Source organism: Megalobrama amblycephala, linkage group LG3 (genome assembly GCF_018812025.1).
Source record: "Megalobrama amblycephala isolate DHTTF-2021 linkage group LG3, ASM1881202v1, whole genome shotgun sequence".
Classification (NCBI taxonomy): Eukaryota; Metazoa; Chordata; class Actinopteri; order Cypriniformes; family Xenocyprididae; genus Megalobrama; species Megalobrama amblycephala.
In genome coordinates this window covers 43,916,200-43,928,315 of record NC_063046.1, presented here as the reverse complement: position 1 = coordinate 43,928,315, position 12,116 = coordinate 43,916,200, and the positions used below count along the sequence as shown (strand labels likewise).

Below are 12,116 nucleotides of genomic sequence, written 5' to 3'. Positions count from 1 at the left end.
TGTTTTAAAATGCCAAATGTTTTTTGTGATGGGCAAGTTTAGGGGTAGGATTAGTGTAATGAGATACAGTTTGTACAGTATAAAAACCATTACACCTATGGATGGTCCCCGTAAAACACATATACATGTGTGTGTCTGCTGCAAACATTGAATTCCTCATCTCCTAGTTAATGCAAACATAGAGCTGGCATAATAGGGAAACAAACACCAATACCCTCCATCCAGATTCTCAGTTGTCATGTCTGGGCTGATTCAGCAGTCCCGGAGAGCTTTGAACTTCCTGTGAGTCACAGAGCTCCAAATAGCTTAAATTGATTTAGACAATACAGGGAGTGATACCAGACATCACATACAAGCACATTAATATGTTTTATGTGCTCTGTGTGTGTCTAGTCATGTTTGAATTAGTAATTCTTGCCTTCGCCTGTTGGGGATGGTATAGAGCAAGAAAAAAAAAAAGGAAAAAAAAGGATAAAGTTCTTAATGTGTTCACAAATACAAGAGAAATTCCAGCCTCTGACACACATACATTTACTTTGTAAGTCTATGGTATGTCCTTTGTTTTTACAGCTAATTATAGTTACACTGTAAAACAACAACAACAACAACAAAAAACAACGGAAAATGTACTGGATATTATCCAGTAATTTTACAGAAATTTCCATTAACACTAAAACACAACACAATACAATGCATAATTCAAAAATACATTAAAAAATGTGAAAAATACCTGTGAAAATTCCTTCATATTTATACAGTACATTGTGCCCTTTTTTTTTTGTGTACAGTTAATAATAGTATACTAACTACAAACTAACCCTAACCTAAAATAAAACTTGGTAAACTTGGTAACCTTAAAATAAGGACATAAAACCTGAAAAAAAACAGATACAACTTGATTTTAATAATGTATTAGTAAATGTTGAAACTAACATTAACTAAGATTAATTAATGCTTTAGAAGTATTTTTCATTGTTAGTTCATTAACTAATGTAGTTAACTAAATGGAACCTTATTAAAAACTTTTTAGAACAAAAAAAAATTAATTTACATTATATTTTTTATCTTTACAAAGTCCAAAATTCAGATTTAGCTCACTTCAATATAGTCTCCTAAGTCTAGTAAACCCACACACAGGAAGGGTGACGGAGGATGCAACTACCTTGACAGGAGGTGCTAAACTAGCAGGACTAATTTTTATTAACCTTACTAGTTCTTCAAAAAGAGAAAGATAAGTGAAAAGAAGAAAAATTTCCCTCCCTTCCCCCGTGTCCCTCTGTCTCCTTCAAAACAATGACCCCTTTCACAGATTCCTGCAGTGGGGCCATGATCTGGTTAAAATATCTCCCTTTGTTAGGACACCAACTTCGTTTTTCCTTTTTTGTCATGGGCAGGGTGAATGGCAGACAACAGACTTACCTACACACCATTAAGCCAGTCTGCCTTTGAAGGCAGCTAGTAAAAGACGCCCACGGCTGTGAATAGAGAGGGGCGGGGTGCTGAAGAAAAAGAAAAAGGAGTGAAGGTGGACGGCGAGAGAAAAGAAAAAGATAAGGAAGAAAAAAGAGCTCAACAGAAGCTGTTTCTGAAGTTGACCTTCCTCTATTTTTTCTTTGCAAAACAAGTTTAAGTTAAAAAAGCATTCATTCAAAAGAACCAGGGCCTAGCAAATATGACAGAGAAGCTTAATTTTTATAAAAGAGGTGAAGAAAGGATTACAAATGGCTGAATTCCTGCCTGTTTTCCAGCCGGGATACATATCTAATCCTACTACACAAGGAGAGAGAGAAAGAGTGGGAATGTAAAAGCAAGGAAAAGAGAAAATTCATAACTCACTGCTCCACACAAAAGACAAGATAACATTGAGTGTGGCCTGAGGGGGTCAAACAAAACCTTGAAAAGCAAAGATGAAAGCTATTCTGTGATTACTTTTTTCTTGTTTTTCTTCTTTGTCCCACTGCAGACTATCAACTGACAGGTGCGGTTGGTTTAGAAATGCTTTAGCACCACTTTAATCACTGTGTCTGTGTGTGTATGGTCATATATCTGTGCGTCTTGCCTGAGAACAGCACAATTCATATCGCTCTAAGTTCTCATCTAAACCTGACCAGATGTGTCAGTCTGTCAGAAGTCAGAGGTCAGGAATCAAAGCCTCTTGTAAACAGGGTTGATGAAGATCACTGAGATGGATGATGGGATTCAGGAAGTGAACCAGGTGTTAACAGGGGTAGTGCAGGTACTGTACTCGATGCATCCTGCTTTTTATTAAAGATCTTTTCACTGTTGTTTGGAATAACATCTGGAAAGGCTACAGGAAAAACATATAATTACTGACATTAATGTCTACTAAGAGCAATGACCAGAACAAAAGCCTTCTGGTTATTTTTGAGGAAATTTATGAATGTTACGTCTGTTTCCATTAGGAGAGGCAGAAACCAACATCTGAACCTGTCAACATCCAACATCAGTGACCTGAACTGACCACTTCACCTCAGATAATTCCCTTGCGAAAAACATCAACAGGTGCCTTTATCATGACCCAAGAAACAGCATGCACATTTAAAACCCTTACTAATCTGTTCAAATGGCATTTAAGAGAAAATAATAAAGGGAGTGGGTAAAATAGGGATGTGATTAGGAACGGATGTGACCAGACACGTCTGTCGTTGGTCTGCAGCTGGAAGCCACTGATTGTTATCACTTACTCTGATGTCAGGCTGATTGGCACTGAATAGTGTAACTTGTCCTAACACTGGTTGGGGTGCGAGGGGGGGGTCAGCTGTGAAACAGGACGCACCCAATGTCAGTTTTTTATTTTTTTAATAACAAGACCATGCAGGTGCTAAATGAAGATGCTCAATTGTGCAACTTTACCTGCTCTATCCACCCAATCAATCCACAAAATATACAGCCACTGCTTCAACCCACAAGTACGTGGCTTTAGGCCAGACCTCTGCCTGATGCTACGGACCACTGGCACATCTGATAAGATGCAACCACTTTACAAATCAAATATTGTATATATAATTAAATACCTGAAATTAGAGATGCACTGATATATCGGCCAATATTCAGTATCAGCCGATAAAAGCAAATTTCCACACAATCGGCAGATAGTTTAATAGTTTAATATTAATAGTTTAATAACAGCCGAAAGTTAGGGCCAATATATCCTGTCAATCAAAAGAGGGCAGGAAAATGCACTGCATTTGAGCTTTGTGTAAAGAAAATGCTAAAAAAAAAAAAGTTCAATATAGTAATTATATGAATTAATAACATTCAAAAAATTATTTTAAATAACTTTTTATATTATAAATAAAATTTAATCTAATATAAATATTAATTTAATCTTCAGAATTTAGTTAATGTGTGTTAATATTAATTTGAGTAATGTGTTATTGGGTTTATAACTGATACCAGTTACTCTGAAACAAGTTGATGAAATAGAGAGAATAAAGTTTTTATTTGCATTTCTTTCAAAATATAATAATTATAAATATAATGATTAATTATTAATTATAATGAAATTATCATTAATTTAAAAAAAGGTATAAAAGGCAGAACCCCCAAACTATCGGTATCGGTATCGGTATCGGCGGATATCACTCTAAATAATCGGAAATTCTGGCAACCATTGTTGGATTCTTTTTTTCCTAAATTTAACAGGATATGTTCAGCATAAAAGTATAAGTGTTACTTACTGTATTAATTACTTCCAAGTGATGCAAACCATGCATTTCTTGCTATGTGGACAGTCACTTGCTTGAAAGTCTTAAGACAATAACTTCAGAATTTAGCAAAAGATTCAAATGAAGTACCCTTATAAGTAAAGAAAAGCCAATGAAATGGTAGTACAAAAAGGTGCTATGTTGGTTGGCATATTTTATTTTCCAAGGTGTCAGTGTAAGTCACCTTTTCACTCTCATTCCTGCCCTCCAGTCTTGGCCACCCCGGCAGGCAGTTAGGATGGAGAGATAAACCAAAGGAGGTATGAATGAGTAAAGTTTGCATACAACTGTGCATTGCTGTGCAACAGCTGCATAGATTGCGGCAATGGTCACAACTACAAGAATTCCTGAAAAGATTTTCAAGGGAAAAAGGGAAAGGTTGAAGGTCACAGTTTCTCAGTGGAGAAAACTAAGTGCTCTCACCCCAAGTTGTCAATCAACCTCTGTGACTTTTATGACTGTCAATAACCTTTACACCTATTTGTCCTATTCCCACGTTACACACCTGTACTTGGCCCTTAAAGGTGCCATAGAATTAAAAATTGAATTTACCTTGGCATAGTTGAATAACAAGAGTTCAGTACATAGAAAAGACATACACTGAGTTTCAAACTCCATTGTTTCCTCCTTCTTATATAAATCTCATTTGTTTAAAAGACCTCTGAAAAACAGTCGGTGTGTATGACCCAATATTTGCATATGCCAGCTCATGATCGAGGCATTACACAAGGGCAGAATGTCTGGATCTGCACAGCTGAATCATCAGACTAGGTAAGCAAGCAAGAACAATAGCGAAAAATGGCAGATGGAGCAATAATAACTGACATGATCCATGATAGCATGATATTTTTAGTGATATTTGTAAACTGTCTTTCTAAATGTTTCGTTAGCATGTTGCTAATGTACTGTTAAATGTGGTTAAAGTTACCATCGTTTATTACTGTATTCACGGAGACAAGAGTCGTTGCTATTTTCATTTTTAAACACTTGCAGTCTGTATAATTCATAAACACAACTTCATTCTTTATAAATCTCTCCAACAGTGTGTAATGTTAGCTTTAGCCACACAGCATAGCCTCAAACTATACTTACATGATCCGATGTATGCAAGCAGCATGCATGACGAACATCTTGTAAAGATCCATTTTGAGGGTTATATTAGCTGTGTAAACTGTGTTTATGCTGTTCAAGGCAAGCGCAAGTTCCGGGGGAGGGGGAGCACGAGAATTAAAGGGGCCGCAACCTATATATCGGTGCATAGTTAATGATGCCCCAAAATAGGCTGTTAAAAAAATGAATTAAAAAAAATCTATGGGGTATTTTGAGTTGAAACTTCACAGACACATTCAGGGGACACCTTAGACTTATATTACATCTTTTAAAAAGAAGTTCTATGGCACCTTTAATGTGCTTACTCTTGATATTTGGGTCCATTAATCCCACACAAATAACGTTTCCAAAAAATAGTTTTTATTACTCACCCCAACTGTCCCACCCATTTTTGGCAGTGTTTCTTTATCACCCTAAACTTTGCTGATTATCTTTACTGTTATTTCAAAGAAAAGATAAGCCTAACAACAGGAACCAATATTTTGCAAATTACATTCACCCCCACATGCTTTGAAGTGAGTTTAGAGAATAAGACATTGATATGATCTATCTGATAAGGCGCAGGCAATTAAAGTAAGGTGGGCAGATAGGTGTCTTGATAGGTGTTAGATACATTAGCAAGGCAAATTTGCCCAGCCTGCTGGTATTTGATTCCCAAAAAAGTTAAGTTCAATTAGTTCGCCAACCTGGAGGGTAAATAAGGGTAGATTATCTGCATGCCTGTGTGTGTGTGTGTGTGTGTGTGTGTGTGTGTGTGTGTGTGTGTGTGTGTGTGTGTGTGTACAGTATGCATGTGAGAAAGAGAGAGAGACAGAGAGATCTACAGGGATGAAAAATCCCTTGTCTCAGTCAATGAGATTAAGGTCCACAATGGTAATATGTCTCTGATGACAAGACAGAAGAACAAAGTCAGAAGAGACAAAAACATAAGATAGAGAGACAAGAAAGACATTGCTCTGTAATTCCACAATCTCTTCATACACAGACAGCTTTGTGTAAGACAGACTCTGAGGTGAAAACTCCATAGGAATTCATTTAAGATAGAAAACATGGTCAACCTGGTCTCCTTGTAGATCACTGTGACATTACTTTGATGTTACCTTAATATCTAGTGACAGGACAAATAAAAGATTTAGTCTCACTGATGGTGGGCTCCAAATACCCCTTCCAGTTTTAGAGGCCAACATTGAAATGAAATTAAAAAAAAAAAATTGTTTCTTTTAAACGCAAGTGCTTCATAATGCTTTTGAACTTCCAAATGAGATTTGATTTCATGTTTTAAAAGGTACACTATAACTTTTGGCCCTCTAGCAGTTAAAAAATTAAATTTCAATCATTTTGCGGAAGAACATTGTTTTGGTTGTGTTTCGACTCTGCTCACTACTAGACTTAACAGATATCACCAGTTTAGATGGAAAGGATCTCAAGCTGACTAGCTGAAGACGTTACTGTAACTATATCTATTAATAGACAGTCCTTCCTACTACAATACATTTCAGCACAGCGCTACAACAACCATAATGAAATAGATAATGCTTCACAATGAACTCTGTTAGAGAGCTACATATGGCAATTTATCTGTTCGATAAAATACCTCACTCACCTGTTGAGCCATCTCTGTGTCGCTTTTACAACATTTCAAATCCCTCAGTTCTTGCCATCTCCGAAAAGCCAAGCCAATGTTGATTTTCGTTTTATTACAAGTTCTGTCTCAAAATAGCCGGAGCAACTTTTCTCTATTATGGATATGATGGGACACTCACAGATGAGCGAAATACATGATTATATATTTTTTTGTAGTGACATATACATTATTTAAATTTTGTTAATTCTGAACATCAAAAGTTTCATAGTGTACCTTTCAGTATTTAAATCACTAGATGACTACATGGTTAGGTAATATATAAATAATTTGGGGTTCAACTTTCTTTCTTCTGTGGAACACAAAAGATGATATTTTTAAAAATGTCTGGGGTTTTTTCATACAATGGAAGTCCATGGTTATCAAAATTCCAATATACTTCAAAATATCTTCTTTTGTGTTCTGCAAAAGAAAGTCATGCATACATTAGGGGTGAGTAAACAATGAAAGAATTTAAATTTTTGGGTGAACCGTCCCTTTCTAAGTGATATAAAATGACTAAAACCATAATATAAGGTTGTACTGCCCACCAATAGAATCCATTCAATATGAGACTAAACACTCCCATCTACAAACAAAGACATAGACAGAAACGTACTACCCCCACCTGTCAAGAAAGAGATAAACATGGAGTCAGAGACAAAGTAGGGGGAAAGAATGCAGGAGCTTTAAATAAGGGCTCCTTTTTAGCAATGGAGGTTCACTGGGATGCTAAGCTCGTAAAACCAGAGTGATTTGTGATTGGCTTTATTTAGCTCCTCTACTGGCAGGTATTCAATTAATGCCTGTCTTTCTCCTTTGTCAAAAAGGTCACAACACATCAGTGTTCTTTATATGAGCATAAATCAAGCAACATCTTCCTTTCCTCTAGTGTAAACAACAGATGAGATAGATCTGAGAGGAACAAGAGCAGAGGGAGAGGAAAGTTTGCTGTATGCTGAAGTCCAGTTGGTGGTGTGGACAGTGAAAGGGAACGAGGGTGTTGATGGTCCCACAGCAGGAGCTGAGTGGAGCTCGTGAGACAAAGTGAGACCTCCCACACCCCTTTCTGTGGGGTCCTTTACAATGATAATTGGAAGCCTTCCGTGGCCACAGAAAAACATTACAGTTATCCCCGCCACAGCAAGCCCACCCAGGGGACAGAGATAGAGAACCACTACAGCCTGCTGTGATTTTATCCTACATCCGGGACAGATACATATGAAGGATGCCACTCCTAGAAACACAAGAATCAGCCATTTCTTTACACACCCACTCCATTTGAACATGTAAAGCAGCCCTTTTGAAGCTCTTCAGCAAATTCAGATCTATTGTTCCATTAGATCTGCTGAAGCAGGAAAAGTCATCTCACATTCATGCATGTAGACCAGAAGAAATTCATGGCATCATCCTAACTGAAATGAAACTTACGGGGCAGATTCATGGAATTCTACTTAAGAAAGAAGACAGTGACAAATTCTAAGTTTGAAAGAATGTTCCTAAGTGTAATTCTTCAAAAAAAAAATCTCTCAGACATTTTCTTAAGAAGAAAATGACAGGTATTTGAGTTATCTGATTGTATGGCGGTACTTGCTGAAGACTAGCTGATCAACTCAACGAAAAACATCTCAAATGTTGTTGTTGTTTTTTTGCACACACTTGATGGAGCCTGTCTCATGATGGAGCGATTGCATTTATTGAGCGAATACATCCATTATCTGATATGTGCGGCAGAAGACCCAGAGGCGAGAGTGCAGGTTTATTGCTCAGTCCAAACAAAGCGCCATCACAAAGGGCCGCTCGCAGCTGGATGTTACAACGGTAAAACAAGTAGCAGTCACAGGCGAAGGTCCGCAGAGATCAGTAGCTCGACCTCAGATCTGGAAGCACCCCAGGCTGTAGATGGAGAGAACAATGCCTGGCAGGTGGAAGATACCAGGTCCGAGGACTAGAGAGCTCAGAAGGATGGTTCACAAGGCAGCTACTGGACTGGGACTTAGACTGAGGCGGACAAATAAACAAAGGTTACAGACATCTGACGGAGAACAGAGAGATAACGCCATTAACAGGTATTTACAATCATCCGACAAAGAAACGTGAAGAACAGCGGGGAGAAATAGCCAAGAAAATCAGAGAAGAAGAGCGACAGGTGATGAGCAATCAGCACGAACGCCGATAGTAATGACAAACAGCTGCAACCAATAAGCAAAGAAGGCAGAGGGAAAAAAGAGAGAACGAGGAGAAAATCAAACCTGGCTCATGACAGTATCTGTGTGAGTGTGTGCGCACTGCTAGAATGAACACATTCTGTATATAGGCGCTCTTACAGTATATGTGCTGAATGCTGCTGAAAATGTAAAATTTGTAAAGTTGTTACTGAATCTTTGAATTTTCATGCAATAATGACTGATCATTGTTAACATTATTGATCATTGGCGTCACTTCAGAGTACTCGTGCACATCCAATACTAATATGCAGTATCTCACAGAAGTGATTGCACCCCTCACATTTTTGTAAATATTTTATTATATCTTTTCATGTGACAACACTGAAGAAATGACACTTTGCTACAATGTAAAGTAGTGTATACAGCTTGTATAACAGTGTAAATTTGCTGTCCCCTTGAAATAACTCAACACACAGCCATTAATGTCTAAACCGCTAAAATGTCCAAATTGGGCCCAAAGTGTCAATATTTTGTGTGGCCACCATTATTTTCCAGCACTTCCTTAAACTTCTTGGGCATGGAGTTCACCAGAGCTTCACAGGTTGCCACTGGAGTCCTCTTCCACTCCTCCATGACGAGCTGGTGGATGTTAGAGACCTTGCGCTCCTCCACCTTTCGTCTGAGAATGCCCCACAGATGCTCAATAGGGTTTAGGTACCCTCTGCTTCTTTAGCAAGGCAGTGGTCGTCTTGGAGGTGTGTTTGGGGTCGTTATCATGTTGGAATACTGCCCTGCGGCCCAGTCTCCGAAGGGAGGGGATCATGCTCTGCTTCAGTATGTCACAGTACGTGTTGGCATTCATGGTTCCCTCAATGAACTGTAGCTCCCCAGTGCCGGCAGCACTCATGTAGCCCCAGCACCATGCTTGACTGTAGGCAAGACACACTTGTCTTTGTACTCCTCACCTGGTTGCCGCCACACATGCTTGACACCATCTGAACCAAATAAGTTTATCTCAGTCTCATCAGACCACAGGACATGGTTCCAGTAATCCATGTCCTTAGTTTGCTTGTCTTCAGCAAACTGTTTGCGGGCTTTCTTGTGCATCATCTTTAGAAGAGGCTTCCTTCTGGGAGGACAGCCATGCAGACCAATTTGATGCAGTGTGCGGCTTATGGTCTGAGCACTGACAGGCTGACCCCCCCACCCCTTCAACCTCTGCAGCAATGCTGGCAGCACTCATACGTCTATTTCCCAAACACAACCTCTGGATATGACACTGAGCATGTGCACTCAACTTCTTTGGTCGACCATGGCGAGGCCTGTTCTGAGTGGAACCTGTCCTGTTAAACCGCTGTATGGTCTTGGCCACCGTGCTGCAGCTCAGTTTCAGGGTCTTGGCAATCTTCTTATAGCCTACGCCATCTTTATGTAGAGCAACAATTCTTTTTTTCAGAAAATGGCTAATTGGGCCCAATTTGGACATTTTCACTTTTGTGGCCAGCAGTTAAGACATGAATGGCTGTGTGTTGAGTTATTTCGAGGGGACAGCAAATTTACACTGTTATACAAGCTGTACACTCACTACTTTACATTGTAGCAAAGTGTCATTTCTTCAGTGTTGTCACATGAAAAGATATAATAAAATATTGACAAAAATGTGAGGGGTGTTCTCACTTCTGTGAGATACTGTATACTCACCGGCCACAAGATGTTTTGAAGAATGTTGCTAACCAAATAGTTGATGGGCCCCATTGACTTTCATAGTATTTTTATGATTTTCATAGTATTGTTTTCCATACTATGGAAGTCAATGGGAAATCAACTGTTTGGTTTCCCATATTCCTCAAAATATCTTCTTCTGTGTTCATCAGAAGAAAGAAATTCATACAGGTTTGGAACAACTTGAGGGTGAGTAAATGATGACAGAATTTTCATTTTTAAGATAAAAAGATGAGAACATTCTTAAGAAATATTATTCATATAAATATTCAACTTTATTCCTAACTTCCTAAGAGTAACTTCCTAAGAAAATACCAGTTAAGAATGTTTCATGATTTGGAATGCTCTACATGCCACACAAATTTAACTATATGAAACCTATAACTAAGCATTGTCATATGGGCAACACTTTCAGCAATGATTACAATTTAAGTCTCACAAACTGTATTAACACCTGATTGGAACAGATCCTGACTTGTGCTTTTGTGGTTTATAAGTTTGAATTTGAGTGTATAATGTTGCTAACTACTTTTTAAAACCATCTTTAAAGCCTGTGACACCTTAAAATGCTCCAGGTTGGTAGTTCACTAGGTATTTGTAGAGGTACAGTACATCATGTTAAAGACTTCTTAAAAATCTTTTTCACTGATTTTGGTGTGTGTGACAGAAGCTTCATATGTCCTCATGCCATTCAATGTGCAAAAACACAAATGAAAAAGATCAGTCCTAGGTGTGTATTAGCATCTTCATTCCTAATACACACTATCAACAAATACATAATCTGAGTGTTGCTCTTTTATGACTATTTATGGGATACAAGAAATTTTAAAAAATCATTTTAAGAATGGACTGCACAATAAAATATCTTGTGAGTAAGAGTTACTATTTATATTAACATTTATTAAAGTTGAAATTATAAAATATTAATTAGCAATGAATATTAGTACTGCAAATTGACCAAAATTTCCATCTCTAGTTACAAGGTCATATATATTGACATCTATGCATTTGGCAGACATCTCTATCCTCTATCTCTATCTCTAAACATTGTGTTCAAAGTATACAGTTTTACCAATTACTGTGATCCCTGGGAATCAAACCCAGCATGCTCAAATGTTTAAACTACAGGAAGGCAATATGAACCTTTGAGCACAGCTTTTAAACAAGTATTTATGCCTACAGTTGAACCTGCAAAATTCCTTGCGCGCTCAGCACAGATGGTGAAGCAACAGCAGGGTCACGCTCCACAGATTATCATCAAATGCAACATGTGGATCCAAGGTTCCCAGGGGCTGCAGAGGTTAATGTCAGGCCATTAGGTGCAGTTACCCTCTGGGTTTGATGATGCATCCCTAAAACTTTGTAAAGGTCATGAATGCACAGATCTAACTAGGGTGAAGAGTGTGAAAGAGCTTACTTTCCCTGTTTGGGTGCATGTACACTGGATTTGGTGAGGCCTGTTAAATCCAAAAGTTTATGGGATTAGCTATAAAAGTGCTAAAGGTTCTTCATGTGAAGAGAAAGCACAGTAACAGTCAACTATTTTACAGATACACAAATTAACCACCCATAGTTATTGCTTTCAAACCCTCTCAAATGAAACATGAATTGAGACAAAGTGTTTCCTTTGTCACCTGGAAACATTCTCTTCATGGAAACATTCTCTTCTCTGAGGTTTTGATTAATGAAAGCACTAAACCTCAACTGAGCTGGTCTGAACTTGACAGATAGAGTTGTTCTTTGCTCACAGCATTTCCAAGAAATTCA

The 12,116-nt window shown here is 38.1% G+C and overlaps 1 protein-coding gene across 1 annotated transcript in view; it reads right to left on the bottom strand.

Moving 5' to 3' along the window:
* The window catches only part of col4a6 (collagen, type IV, alpha 6), a 101,770-nt gene that overhangs the window by 61,303 nt on the left and 28,351 nt on the right, over nt 1-12,116 (bottom strand). The gene's annotated exons all lie outside the window — the stretch shown is intronic.